The sequence below is a fragment of the Camelina sativa genome, chromosome 15 (genome assembly GCF_000633955.1).
Source record: "Camelina sativa cultivar DH55 chromosome 15, Cs, whole genome shotgun sequence".
Taxonomy (NCBI): domain Eukaryota; kingdom Viridiplantae; phylum Streptophyta; class Magnoliopsida; order Brassicales; family Brassicaceae; genus Camelina; species Camelina sativa.
The window spans coordinates 12,154,818-12,169,408 of NC_025699.1; the positions used below are offsets into that span (position 1 = coordinate 12,154,818).

General features: G+C 37.7%; 2 long non-coding RNA genes across 5 annotated transcripts; both read right to left on the minus strand.

Annotated features, from left to right (window-relative positions):
* Positions 1,479–3,431, minus strand: LOC104746549. The gene is made up of 3 exons (XR_760913.2): positions 3,140–3,431; positions 2,390–2,458; positions 1,479–1,822 (listed from the first exon to the last, which is right to left on the minus strand). It is a non-coding gene; the product is annotated as an uncharacterized LOC104746549 (long non-coding RNA).
* LOC104746550 lies at positions 4,942–7,247 on the minus strand. 4 transcript variants are annotated; one of them, XR_760914.1, is made up of 8 exons: positions 6,885–7,247; positions 6,707–6,788; positions 6,290–6,342; positions 6,054–6,144; positions 5,844–5,949; positions 5,649–5,707; positions 5,441–5,548; positions 4,942–5,222 (listed from the first exon to the last, which is right to left on the minus strand). It is a non-coding gene; the product is annotated as an uncharacterized LOC104746550 (long non-coding RNA). The 4 variants fall into 4 exon arrangements; XR_002035495.1 differs by having other exon boundaries at positions 4,942–5,548; positions 5,844–5,914; XR_002035496.1 differs by lacking the exon at positions 5,441–5,548.

The window sequence follows — 14,591 nt, forward strand, 5'->3', positions numbered from 1 at the left end:
TTAATACATATTACAACAGAAGTGCAATTTATAAATGGAGAGAATGATTAATTTTAATACTGATTTGCTCCAAATTTTGCCCAAATATTCTCAATCAAATCATCTTGCAAGCATTTATTTTTTTCTTTATCACGAACATCCTTTCGATTTTTGAGCATAGTAGCGACACATGAAGGCATGGGTGTTGGAAGCGTGTAGTCAACTTTTGAAGCACTTGACTCCCTTTGTGTGAATTCAGTTTGATCAAACAGATTGAACCCATTTCGTTCGTCCTCTACTATCATATTGTGCAGTATGATACACGCTCTCATTATTTTCCCAATTTTTTCTATATCCCAAATAAGAGCCGAGTTTTTGACTATGGCAAATCGAGCCTGCAAAACTCCAAAAGCACGCTCTACATCTTTACGCACAGCTTCTTGTTGTCTCGCAAATAAAGCGTCTTTTGGAGTTTGTGGCAGTGGAATAGATTGGATAAAAGTAGCCCATTTTGGATAAATACCATCTGTCAGATAGTAAGCCAATTTATACTCATGTCCGTTGACAGTGTATTTCACTTTAGGAGCTCGACCATGCAAAATATCATCAAAGACTGGAGATCGGTCAGAATATTGATATCGTTTAATGTACCTGGTAGTCCAAAGAAAGCATGCCATATCCAGAGATCATACGAAGCCACCGCCTCTAAAACAATTGTGGGCTTTCCTGTTCCGCGGGTGTATTGACCTTTCCATGCGGTAGGACAATTCTTCCACTCCCAATGCATACAATCGATGCTTCCTATCATGCCGGGAAATCCGCGATACTCGCCAACGTCGAGTAGTCTTTGAAGATCTGCGGGTGTGGGTCTTCTCAAGTACTCATCTCCAAATAAATTTACGACTGAATCTGTAAATTTGTCCAAGCATGCTAGCGCCACGTTTGGAGAAAGTCGGAGGTATTCGTCAAACGCATCAGCTGCAGAACCATATGCCATCATACGAATTGCTGCTGTACACTTCTGCAATGTAGACAGACCCAACCTTCCGGTAGCATCTCTTCTTTGTTGAAAATAGGGAACTTCATTTGCAAGCTTATCCACAATACGCATGAATAATGGCTTGTTCATTCTAAAACGGCGACGAAAAATATTGTGAGGGTAAGTAGGATCATCACTGAAATAATCATTCCACAAGTGGTCATGACCGACTTCTCGATTTCTTTCAATGTGAATTCGCTTTTTTCTTGGTTTAGGCGGTGGTTGATTTTGGATTGGTGGAGTAAGAAGATTTTCCCATACATAATTGGTGATTTGATCGCATGTTTGATTAAAACATTCATCAAGTATATCATCAACATCATCATTATGGGAAGAAGAAGAAGCCATTTTGGAGGTTTTGGAAATAAAAGAAAAGTGTTTTGGTGTTTAGAATTTAGAGATGGAGTTGTGTTTTTATTGGTTTGGTGTGAATATTTTGTGTGCTAGTGCTCGACATATATATAGGAAATTTTGGTGACTACAAAACTATAAATATGTGGATAGAAAAGTTTGAATACAATTTGTGGTCTTAAATGAAAAGATAACATGTGGTAGATGTACAAAAATACAAAAGCCGTTGTAAAAACATGTGGTGAAAGTACATAATTATACAAAAGTGAATCCTATTGCTTTTCACATGGTGTCACGGGGATGAAAACATGTGGTGAAAGTACATAATCTTGACCGACTTCATCACTTGATTCCTTCTTTTGGTGTCACATTTGCTTTTTGGTTACAGCTTGTTGTTCTTTTGGTGTCACGGGACTTCATCACTTGATTCCGGTTCATGCTGTCATCTTGTCACTGAAACAAAAACACAAACACTAACAAAACTGAATCAAAACACAAATAAAACACAAATCAAAGGAGTTTATAAGAAAGACTATGAATGAGATTGAAAGGTGTTGAGCCAAGTTTAGAAGAGATTCATTTGCGAGTTTATAAGGAAGACTATGAACGAAGGTTCAAAGGTGTTAAAGGAGATAAAAGAGATTCAAAGAGACTAGTTGGTTCATTTGCGAGTTTCAAAGAGAATAAAGAATAAAGAGACTATGAATGAAGAGATTCATTTGTGAGTTTACTATGAAGAGGAAGACAATGAATTTATAAGGTGTAAGTTATTTTTACTTTTACAACTAGTTGGTTTAAATTTTGTAATTAAGTCATCCCTAAACTACAACAACCAAACATTAAACATCTTCACAACCAACTCACACACACTCCAAATAATAACATCAATAATGATTGACTAGACTAATACCTACACTAACAAGTACTAACCACATTTATCACAACCAACAAACATCAATGACTCACTATCATACTTTAATTAGCATTAAATAAATGAAGAAAGAAGAGGATGACAATTACCTTTCTCCATGGCCGACTCACACTCTTTAACTAGCATCAAGCCATCAAGATCAGTTTTGCCCATTTGACCTCAAAAAAAAAAGACACACATATATCACTCATTAAAGAACAATGAATATCATTCAAAAAAGACACACACATTTCGTTAATAAGTAAATTACAATGAATATCAAACAAGGAGTGGATAAAACTACAACCAAATTCAAACAAGAACAATATACTTTGTTTTCACTCATTAAAGAACAATGTACTTTGTTTTTACAACCAAAATCGAACAAACACAACATATAACAAGAACATTCATGTTTAAACATCTCTTTAAAGCATCACTTATCAATCAGTACACAAACACACCATAAACTAAAAAAAATTGTTCTCAAATCGGAACACATGGTTCTCAAGAACCCTAATCTCTTAAACCATCACTTATCAATCGGTACACAAACACAAACACTCCAAAAACTAAACACAAACAGACCTAATCGGAACACATGCACACCAAGAACCCTATCCCTTTAAAGCATCACTTGTCAATCGGTTAAAAAACACAAAGCCACCAAGAACTAAACATAAACAGACAAAATCGGAAAACAATAACACCAAAAATCCTAATCCGTTTAAAGCAGATCGAATAACACACCAAGAACCCTAATTTTCGAACAAAGAACAAAGAACCCTAATTTCAAGCAAACAAAATCAAATCAACCTAACAGTTTACCTAAAATCATACTAATGCCCTGATAAACTTACCCTCTCAATCGAATTGATTGTTGGTGTTCCGATTGCATCGCATACTCCGTCAATTCGCCACCGCTACAATCTCCACGACGATTCAAATCGCCACCGCTACCGTCGCCTCCGATAACATCTCCGCCGATTCAACACGCCTCCGACCCAAAACTCCACAGATTCTATAGCCTCCGATTAAACCAGCTCTTCCTTTGGCGGATCGACACTTTGATCGGGAGAGAAAGAGAGAAAGAGAGAAAGAGAGAAAGAAAGAAAGAAAGAGAAAGAGAAGTCTGTCGGGAAAAAAAAATTTTATTCCCTTCTCTATTATTCTCTTGGACCAATAATAAATGGACACGTACCAGTCTCTTATGATCGATTTCAGTATGTAATATAAAAGAGTCTCTACTGTATTTTCTTTTCTTTTGATTTAATTTTAATACACCAAAAATCTTACAACCCCACTAAAAACCTCCGATAATCATGCCCTTAGTTTTGATGGACCCCGGATATGGAAACTGGATGTATAGATTTGACTTAAATAATTTTTGCATTAGACCGGCCGGTTATAATTAGCTCAAATTACCGTTTGATAATACAAACAGACTAGAATAACCAAAATCTTGTGAGTTGTGATAAAACAATTTAGAAAAGGCATTTGATGCAATTAAAGTTTAAGGATATGATAGGGATGAAATGGAGGCATCAACATCTATTGTTGTCAATTTATGGGTTGATAGATAATTTTCTAACAGTTGGGCTTTTATTTCCTTGTAGACAATTCTCAAGATCTAAAATTACAAACATATTTCATGGTGTTATATTTGTTTTTTAGCTAGTGTTATTATTTTTTAGAGTATAACATAGAGTGATACAGAAAATCTCATTGTATTTTAGATTTATAGGAGGTAATCTAAGTTCTCAATAACTCACACTTAAATAATACTTTAGAGCTTTTATATAGATTTGGGATGGGTAATCCTAAAAGAATGTTAGGATATATATTTTTTAATATGTGTCCTACTCAAATAAAATATGTTATAAACCTATGTATTGATCGAGTCCCGATTCCTATGAATGTAGAAATTTGGCTAATGAGCCGGCCAGTTGTGGCCCAATGGTTAACAAAAAAGAAAAAAAAACCTATGTATGGGCCACACCCCCAAAAACTATTAATGTATAGTAACTAGATATTCACCCGCGGTACACCGCGGGGCTATATTTTCGTTTAAGTGATTGCTAGATTTTGATTTGGTAGGACTATTTTTTAAATTAATATTTGAAGTTGTATTTATTTGTTTTGTTTGATGTAAGATTATATAATTGTATTTGATTGTTAATTGTAGGATATAAACATGCAGTTTACCACAACATAATTTGTTTTTACATGATCGTAATCTAATCAACCTTTTTTTTTGGTCGAAGTAATCTAATCAACTTAACTAAATATATCTAATATTCTTATATTGATAATGTTAGCAAAATAATAAAATGATAAATTATCCGTGTAACACAATTTAATGATAATATAAATATGTATATATTGACACAAACTCTTTCCACCATATAATTCCGGTATATTTTATTTATAAGTATATATATTTATTATATATTAAGAAAAAAATAAAGTGTAAAATAATATATATCCCAAATAAAACGATTAAAATCAAAATGAAACTGGATACTTTGAATCACTAATTTAATAATACTTAATTAATGTATTGTGAAGGCAAAACTTAGATTTCTATATTCACTTTCTTCCTTTTGTCTCATTTTATTAAGATGAACTGAAAAACAAACATGAAAAACTGAACAAACACAAATGATAGTTTAACCTCTTTTCAAATACTTATGAATAGTATACACTTGAGTCTATTTTGATACATGTGGTTAAGTTATTTAGTAGTAGTAACGAAGAACATGAAAACTTAATATAAGTGAAACAGCTTCTTGTGTTAGGACACATAGAAATCTTCACATTGTATAGTCATGTAAACCATTCGTCGAGGTAACCCTACTTTCTCTTAGGCTCTGCATTATTCCATCGAGCATAACATAGATCTTTTCGCTCTCATCTTGAAACACTTCCTATACTCCAACAGAGCTGCGCACACATAAGTAGAGATAAATCTGAGAGAAAGGACACAATGAAAATGGAAACAATCACACAAGCACCATTATCAAACCATCCTGAGAGCATATCTTATCTGCGTATTTTACAAATCTGGCCTAATATCTTCAAAGATCAAGCTAATCAAGGTTGACTTCTCTCACCAATATGATAGTAGTAAATTAGAAAAGCATAAGAATTAATACTCCAACCTGACGAAAATTTCAGAAAAAGGTAGACCGAAAAAATATTTTTATGGTATGCAGCACAATTTTGTTAGCTTCGTCTTGAGTTCCTCAGAGGATAATAAAAATATATAACTGGACACGAAAGAAAAATTCAATATTAAGTATGAAACATTCGACAACATAGGTTCTACTTTTAATAGAAGCATGGCGAGAAATAGGTTTGTGTCCTAACCTGAAAGCATGAATTTTCAGGGCTACAATGTTTTATATGGTGGAAAAAGTTGTGAGAACCTGCAACAAACGATTAATATTAGTGATAGCAAATTAGCAATAGGACATTATCTTTACATAGATACTACAAATCGATTCTCTTGGACACATTGCTTACGTAAGAGGTCTGAGATAAATACTAATGACATTGACAAACCTTGGTTAACCTCTTTGAAGAGAATGAAAGATCTGCAAGCATCCTGTTTGTTTTGAAGCATCGAGCATGACCTTATCAGAAACCAAGAGGTTAAACAGAATCCTTTCTATATTTTTACACAGAAAAAAAACAATAAAAATTAGAATCATTCAAACTGCCGACCTCTCCTCAACAAAATAGTTACAAAGAAATATCAAGTCAATAACAAACCTTTTTGTGTGAGGTTTAGTAATTAGAAGCAGACATGTGGAGCATTCTTAAGCACATCTTTAGCCACTGCAGCAAGAGCTTCTGTATCAAGCTAGCGACATAGAGAATCAGAAAATAGTAGATCGATATACTCATAAACATAGTAGATCTAACTAAAGATTATTATTTATAAGTCATTGAATGGGTCACAAAAAAAAAAAAAAAACACAATGAACATTCAAAAGCTGAAAACTCACTATTAGTCTCTTGCCAATCTCATTTTGAGTCCTCCACTCTAACACTTGAGCAACTGTAACAGTTGCAGTCATTAGTTTTAACACACGGAAACCAGAAAAGCTAATATCAGAATTAAAACATCAAAGGCAATCTTAATTAGGTGAGAAGGGTTTCTCGACATTCCAATTACTCGCTTTAGAATCCAAGAATATTATAGATGTAAATGAAAAAAAAAAATTAGGGTGGGTAAAGCTTGAACATGAGCACCAATGAACATATTTTCTGGTTTTATATCGAATCACATACTTGTCATGGCAATAGATGAGAGCCCTTGCTAAAAATGCAACATTCTGGCCCTTGCTAATATATATGGATATTAATTTTTCTACAGCAAACTATAATTTGAGAGGTCAAAAATAGTAGAAAGAAGAACTCACTGTTCACTGTTGCAGTTTCGTCTCTCGTTGATGTATATGCAATCCGGGTAAAAGAACTCACTGTTGGAAACCGAGCCAACATCTACAGAAGAAACACAAATTGTTAGCAAATCACAAAGCAAATACGAAATGAAATAAACCAAAGTGATTAATGAGCTGTTTGGATTGAGTATAAAACCAGAAGAAATTGACATCTCATCGAAATCATAACTCTTCTTGTTCCTGTTCTTATATCTCTTTTTTCTTTTCCCCTCGCCATCACTTGTCTCAAGAACTGGTCACTTCTTTCCAGTTTCGTTCATGTCCAAATCCCTAATTTCCTCTTCTGATTCCGAATCGCATATCACGTCTTCACCTTTCTTCCCCAATTCATCGACTAAACCAATTTTCTCTTAGTCTTTTCTCTAAGTACATTTGATGACCTTCTCCTATAATAATTTTTTTGCGACAATGATGAGGGAAGTAAATCTCGAGAAAGGAAACACAAAGAAGAACAAAATCTCTGCAAATGGTTTCGACAACGACGACGGCAGAAGAAAGATAAAATTTTCATTAGGTTTACACTGACCCGTAAAAAGTCCACGTGTTTTTTTACCCGGTCCGACTTTCTTACCCAGTGGCAGAGTTGCAAATAAGTTGGAATTTCAGGAATTTTTTCATAAATGTTTCTGAAATGTATATACAGATAGTAAAATTTTGGTGTCATAACCATTTACAATGAGGCTATTGAATAAAATTTTCAACTGTTTAATTGATGCAATGAACCTGTTGAATTTTTAAAAAAACCTATGTGGATTAAACTCAGTTGAAAAACAACAGGTTGAATCTGAAGAAAATGGAACACACAATACCATGTGGCAAAGTGTGAGAGAAGAAGATGGTGAATGGGTTGTACCCAGTTGCTTTTTGTGAGTTTCTATTTCATCCTAACTGTTTTATCTCAATTATTTTATATTAATTTAATTTTTATAAAATAAAAAGTATACCAAAATTCATCATTTTAAAAAATTTGTAAATAGACACTAGTCTTGTTTTATTTGGACATAGCAAAAAAAATCAATTTTTATTAGAATTTTCTATTTTCCTTGGACTAATTATTTTTTATTGTGTGTTTGAATTTCTTCATTTTACTTACAAAAATAAAATTCAATTCAGGGCCTGTTCTTTTTCTTATCGCTACACTAGCGACCAGCGACCCAAATATAACAATAAATGTGACAAAAGAAGCAGTGGAAAATTGAGAAGGGTGTCGCTGCAGCTCTTTTAATAGACGTTGCTGGCGTAGTTGGTGTCGCCAGAAAACACGACGACCAATATAATGGTCGCTGCGACTATTTTTACAAGAATAAGAAAACACGGCGACCAATATCCCCTTGCTCTCCGCATGCTTGCGTGTTAAGTAACTTATAATTTGAGTCGCTGGTCGCTAATGTAGCGATAAAAAAACGAACAGGCCCTCAATTATAAATTACAATAGAAAAAAATCTATCTAAAAATTATTTAATTTTAAATTATTTTAATTTAATTTTAATAAATAATTGTTATTAAATATGTAATCATAAATCATAAACAAAATAAAAATATGAAAATATAACATAGTGGGGTAAGGTGTTGAATTTTATTAAACAAAACTATTGTAGATGGTAAGGTGTAGATGAAAATAAAATTAGAAGTTAAAAAACTCTCTCAAAAGCGACGGCGGATCTAAGGTTTTGAATGGTTTGGCACGGTTTCTCGTTGATTTGTTCTCGGATTCGGGCAGTTTTCGGATTCTCTATTTACTCTCTGCGTTCTCGGTTTGATTGGTTTGCGAAGGAAGGTTTGGATGATATCATTAAGGTAATCTCAATCTCCGATTGGAGATATGATGTCGATTTGGAATCTTGTGATTCTATGGGCAAGTCTTGTTGGAATGGTGAGATACGCTCGGATTCTTTGGAAATGGAAATTGTTATCTTTCGGATCTCTCTTCCCTCGGGGATTATTTGGAATCCACGATCTCCTTCAACCGGTGATAGCGGAAAACCATTTTGGGATAGCGGTATGATTTTATTTCGACTCAGGATCTCTCTGATTGATTCGCAAGGGAGAATGATAAGGATTTGGATCCCTTCTCTGATTATTTTAGTGGTGATATCGGTTTCCTTTATGGATTGTACGCATCATGAGGCTATCATTTATCATTACTGTATTGATTCGCTGGGATCCTTGGTCCGATGGTTTTGGCAAGCGGGGGTGATTATAAAAGGTTGTCTTGCAGTACTCAGTACTCATCACAACTTTTTCGCTTTCCTACTTTCAATCTTCGAGTGTTTACTGTTCTTGCTTCTTTGGTGTGATTGGGTGTTTGGGGTGAGTTTCATCATGTCTCAGAGTGATTTGTTGGGGAAGAGTGTGGCGAGTAAAAGTGAGGGAGGGATGGTTCCCAAAAGAAGAATCAAGATCCCATATTTTGATAACTCAGCTCTGATAGTGGGGTACTCAAAGACGGTGGTGGGTCATTGTATGAACCCTAGGATGCAGGATATGAAATCTCTGTTGTTCATGTTACCCAAGATTTGGCATTAGGAGGGGAAGGTCGTGGGAGCTGACTTAGGTCTTGGGAAGTTCCAGTTCGATTTCGACAATGAAGATGACATCACGGAGGTTTTCGAAATGGCTCCTTTTCACTTTGATCGCTGGATGGTTTCAATGGTGCGTTGGAGTCCAACAGTTGATCCGGCTTATCCTTCGGATCTAACTTTTTGGATTCGAGTTTTGGATGTCCCTTTCCAATTTTGGGCTGAGCCAACCTTCCGCAGCATTGGTTCTGAGCTTGGTCGGGTGGAGATGGTTGATATTGATGGTGGAAGGGTGAGAAGTACGGTTAATGGCTTTAAGCCTTTGTGTTTTGAAACGGTTATTGAGTTTTATAACGGGGAGGAGACCATTGTTAATCTTTGTTATGAGAGACTTCATGGGTTCTGCAAGAAGTGTTTCAGTCTTTGTCACGACGTGGATCACTGTCCGCTGTGGGCTTCTTCTCGGATTACTCCGGCCTTGCACATTCCAATGGAAGAAGACACGGGTCGTTCTCTACAGAGTTACAAAGGGGCGGTCACAAATGATAAGAGCAAGGGAAAAGGCAAGGAGGTGGAGGATAAAGGTTCAACACATTCGAATGCTTCTCAGCGATCACTTAAAGGGAAACAAGATTCAGGGATCAAGTATCGGTCTACAAGGGTAGTTGGGGAGCCCTCATCTAAACCCCGCCGGTTTACTAATTATGTGCAGTACAATGAGCATCGCCATATGGTCAAAGCTGCTGCGGCTGCCGCATCCTCCTCTGGTACAGCACCGGTTAAAGAGCTGGAACAGGGACAAATACCAGTCTCTGGTGATCAAGGGATAGTGCAAACCTTGCTTATTGGTATTCCACCACCAAAGAGGGTTCGCAGACCACTCTTCAAAGATTCCAATGTGGTTCCACTTGCTAATCCGGGGGAGGAGTTTGTTCCAGGTACGGTGGCGCCACTGACAGGTTCAGCTTCGTCTAATCTGGATGGTTGTTTGATAGGTGCAAGTTTTCCTGATTCTGATGCTATGCAGTCTGGTTCAGCGGATGTATCTCTTGGTGAAACCCGGATGACTACTGATGTGGTTGATTCGGAAGCGGCTCAAAAGGAACCTTCTATGGTAGAGAAAGAACCGGAGGATAACATTGATCAGCTGCTGGAGGAGATGGGAACCGGGGAAGCCAAATCGGAGGTGGTTGGTTTAGGCCAGCACAAGGATGAAGATGTAGATGATTTAATGGATGAGTCTGCTTTGGATCCTGCTATGGATACTGCACAACTCGGGAGAGAGGTAGCGGACCCAAGGGAGGATTCTGCGGATATGAGTATTGATGCAGGTACTGGCTCTGATGTGGTGATACCAGTTGATAAGGTCCGCAAGGCTAAGCCCCCTTTGGCCCTCAAAGGTGCAGCTTCCAAGAAGCTGAATGTGTATTTGCGTACAACACCAAGGAAGCGCCATGCCCCAAAAGCTTCTGAGCCAACTGGGGATGGAGCAAACCCGAGGAACCAGGAACAGGAGAAGGGTCCAACTGGTGGGTCAAAACCACCTAAACCACTAATGGATAAATGAAGATTTTAAGCTGGAATTGTCAAGGGCTTGGGAATAAGGAAACTATTGGTTATCTTAGGGATTTGTGGGGGAAACATAGACCTGATTTTTTATTTTTATCTGAAACTAGACAGCCTTTATCTATTTTAGAACCTTTTGTTGGTCATTTTGGTTATTCTACTTTAAAAACGGTTGATCCTATTGGTTGTAGTGGCGGTTTGGCCTTATTTTATAATAATAATTATGATGTTTCGGTTTTATTTGAATCTAATCGGTTGATTGATGTGGAACTTACTTATAAAGGACAAATTATTTATTTTACCTTTGTTTACGGTGATCCAGTACCAACAAACCGCGACTTAGTATGGGAACGGTAACGCGGATTGGTCTCTCTAGAGAATCTCCTTGGTTTCTTATTGGCGACTGATAACTCTCTAATTTACATGTTTTTAGCATCCGTTTTTGTCCATATGTTGCATTGTTTATACCCTTACCTTAGCATTTTTACATCATTAACTGTAGGAATTCGCATTTAGGCAATTTAGGGTGTTGCATTCTTGCATTTGCATACTTTAGATGAAAACATGTGCTTTAGAGCCTAAAATAGGGGAAAACAAGGAAAAATCCGAGCATGTACCCGAAGGAGCTATCAAGCAGGAAGAACAGTCCGAACCCCAACCCGATCGAGGAGGATCCAAGAGCAGGAAGAACAACCCGAAGACCTACCAGAGGAGTAACCCGATCTCATCCTCCTGCACCCCATCGAGTAGACCCTCGGGCAGGACTGGGAAGCTAGGTCAAAGGGGTTTCCATATATAAACCCTCCTCTTCTTCCTCTCGCCCTAGCACGCCGCATACCCTCAAACCAGAGAGCGAGAGCTTCTGAGAGAGATCTAGAGCGACTCAAACACTTTTCCACTTTCTTTAGGATTTATTTTACATCTTTTTGTTATTTCTTTAGATTTCTACTTTGTACTCTTTATTCTCTACTCTATCTTTTAATACAATGCAATTTTCGTTTATCTATGTTTTCATGTTTTCTGCAATGAATTCCGAGTAGTGAAGTAAAATTTCTAGGGATGGGATAGATGATTTTGTGTTCTTGATCGGTTAGGATGTCTTAGTTTGATTGTTTATGTTTTATAAATTTCCTTCTAGATTGGTGTTCTTAATGCTGTCAACAAACCGAGAGGGTGAGATTAGATCTAGGGTGTTTTACCATCAAGAGGTGTAGATGAAATGCTTGAATCAACCAATGCTAGAGATTTACTCACTTAGCCTAAGAGATTAGATGAGTAAGGGGTTTATTGACAATATTGAATCGGTTCATATTGCCTGCTTTGTCAGGTTTCTCCAACGAGAGTTGGGTAGGCGAGTGATCAAGGTTGATTGTTTCTATCACGAGAGTATTTTAACAAGGTTTTAGAGATTCATTGTCTAGGAAATATTTGCTTGAGGCATGTAAGACATCTGTATCGGTCAGGAACACTTAGGAGTCAATTACCCCATCCTTAGAAGCTTTAGTATTTTAAATGTTTGCATTTTCATACCTTACTCGATCCCTTACCCGAACAGGTACACGATCACCTGCTTCGAGTAACCCTTCGAGCTGTTCATACTTTCTTTGTTTACTCGATCACCCCACCCGATCGTGTACTCGAATGCTTGCATCGAGTGCTTAGGTCGTGTGGTTCCTTGTTTATATTCTTTTCTTTTATTATTTTAGGATTTTTAGACAAAACCCCATTATTGCTTGGCTTGACTTGCTTGCTTCTGATTGCATCCTATCTGCTAGCATAACAACCATTTGGATTGATAACCCTTTGTACTACAACTGCATAGGGAATTGATATCGTGGGTGAAAATCCTGTTATCAATTTGGCGCCGTTGCCATTTGGTTGAATTTAATTTGCTACGTTTACGATTTCAGCACTTGCTAGATCAAGTTCTATTATACACTTTGGTTCGGTACTGACTTGTTTACTTTCGTATTTGTTTGTTTTGCATTTCAGGTACAACCCGAGCACCCACCTGACCCGTCACTCGATCACCAGGATCAGGTTGACCTTTGTGTACTCACTCGGTCATCTACTTGTGCATGCAAACACGATCCAAGGGTAGCCAAAACTTGAGTTTTTTCATCGACAACATCAACAGACAAAGGTTACTCCATCTACAACAAGTTCAACAACCGCAACCAGCAACAATTGAGGAGACAATGAACGGTCCACCAGCTCCTCAAGCGAGGACCAACATAGGAGTAGGGGATGCTCCATCTACTCATACTCAAAGGAATGGCATTGTGCCACCTGCTGTCCTAAACAACAATTTTGAGATCAAGAGTAGTCTCATCCAGATGATACAAAGCAACAAGTTTCATGGATTGCCAATGGAGGACCCATTGGATCATCTGGATGAATTTGATAGGCTCTGTAGCCTAACCAAGATAAATGGAGTTAGTGAGGATGAATTCAAACTCCGGCTGTTCCCATTTTCTTTGGGAGACAAGGCACATATCTGGGAGAAATCACTCCCCAAGGAGTCCATCACCACTTGGGAAGCGTGCAGGAAGGTGTTTCTAGCCAAATTCTTCTCAAACTGTAGAACCGCAAGGCTGAGAAATGATATTTCCAGCATTGTTCAGAAAAACAATGAGACGTTCAGTGAAGCTTGGGAACGTTTCAAGGGACACACTACCAGATGCCCTCATCATGGCTTCAGCAATGCTTCATTGCTAAGTACACTTTACAGAGGAGTGGTCCCTAAGATACAGATGTTGCTGGACACCGCAAGCAATGGAAACTTCCTCAACAAGGATGTCGATGAAGGTTGGGATCTAGTGGAGAATTTGGCTCAATCTGATGGGCATTATAATGAGNAGGATCAGGTTGACCTTTGTGTACTCACTCGGTCATCTACTTGTGCATGCAAACACGATCCAAGGGTAGCCAAAACTTGAGTTTTTTCATCGACAACATCAACAGACAAAGGTTACTCCATCTACAACAAGTTCAACAACCGCAACCAGCAACAATTGAGGAGACAATGAACGGTCCACCAGCTCCTCAAGCGAGGACCAACATAGGAGTAGGGGATGCTCCATCTACTCATACTCAAAGGAATGGCATTGTGCCACCTGCTGTCCTAAACAACAATTTTGAGATCAAGAGTAGTCTCATCCAGATGATACAAAGCAACAAGTTTCATGGATTGCCAATGGAGGACCCATTGGATCATCTGGATGAATTTGATAGGCTCTGTAGCCTAACCAAGATAAATGGAGTTAGTGAGGATGAATTCAAACTCCGGCTGTTCCCATTTTCTTTGGGAGACAAGGCACATATCTGGGAGAAATCACTCCCCAAGGAGTCCATCACCACTTGGGAAGCGTGCAGGAAGGTGTTTCTAGCCAAATTCTTCTCAAACTGTAGAACCGCAAGGCTGAGAAATGATATTTCCAGCATTGTTCAGAAAAACAATGAGACGTTCAGTGAAGCTTGGGAACGTTTCAAGGGACACACTACCAGATGCCCTCATCATGGCTTCAGCAATGCTTCATTGCTAAGTACACTTTACAGAGGAGTGGTCCCTAAGATACAGATGTTGCTGGACACCGCAAGCAATGGAAACTTCCTCAACAAGGATGTCGATGAAGGTTGGGATCTAGTGGAGAATTTGGCTCAATCTGATNGAGGACCAACATAGGAGTAGGGGATGCTCCATCTACTCATACTCAAAGGAATGGCATTGTGCCACCTGCTGTCCTAAACAACAATTT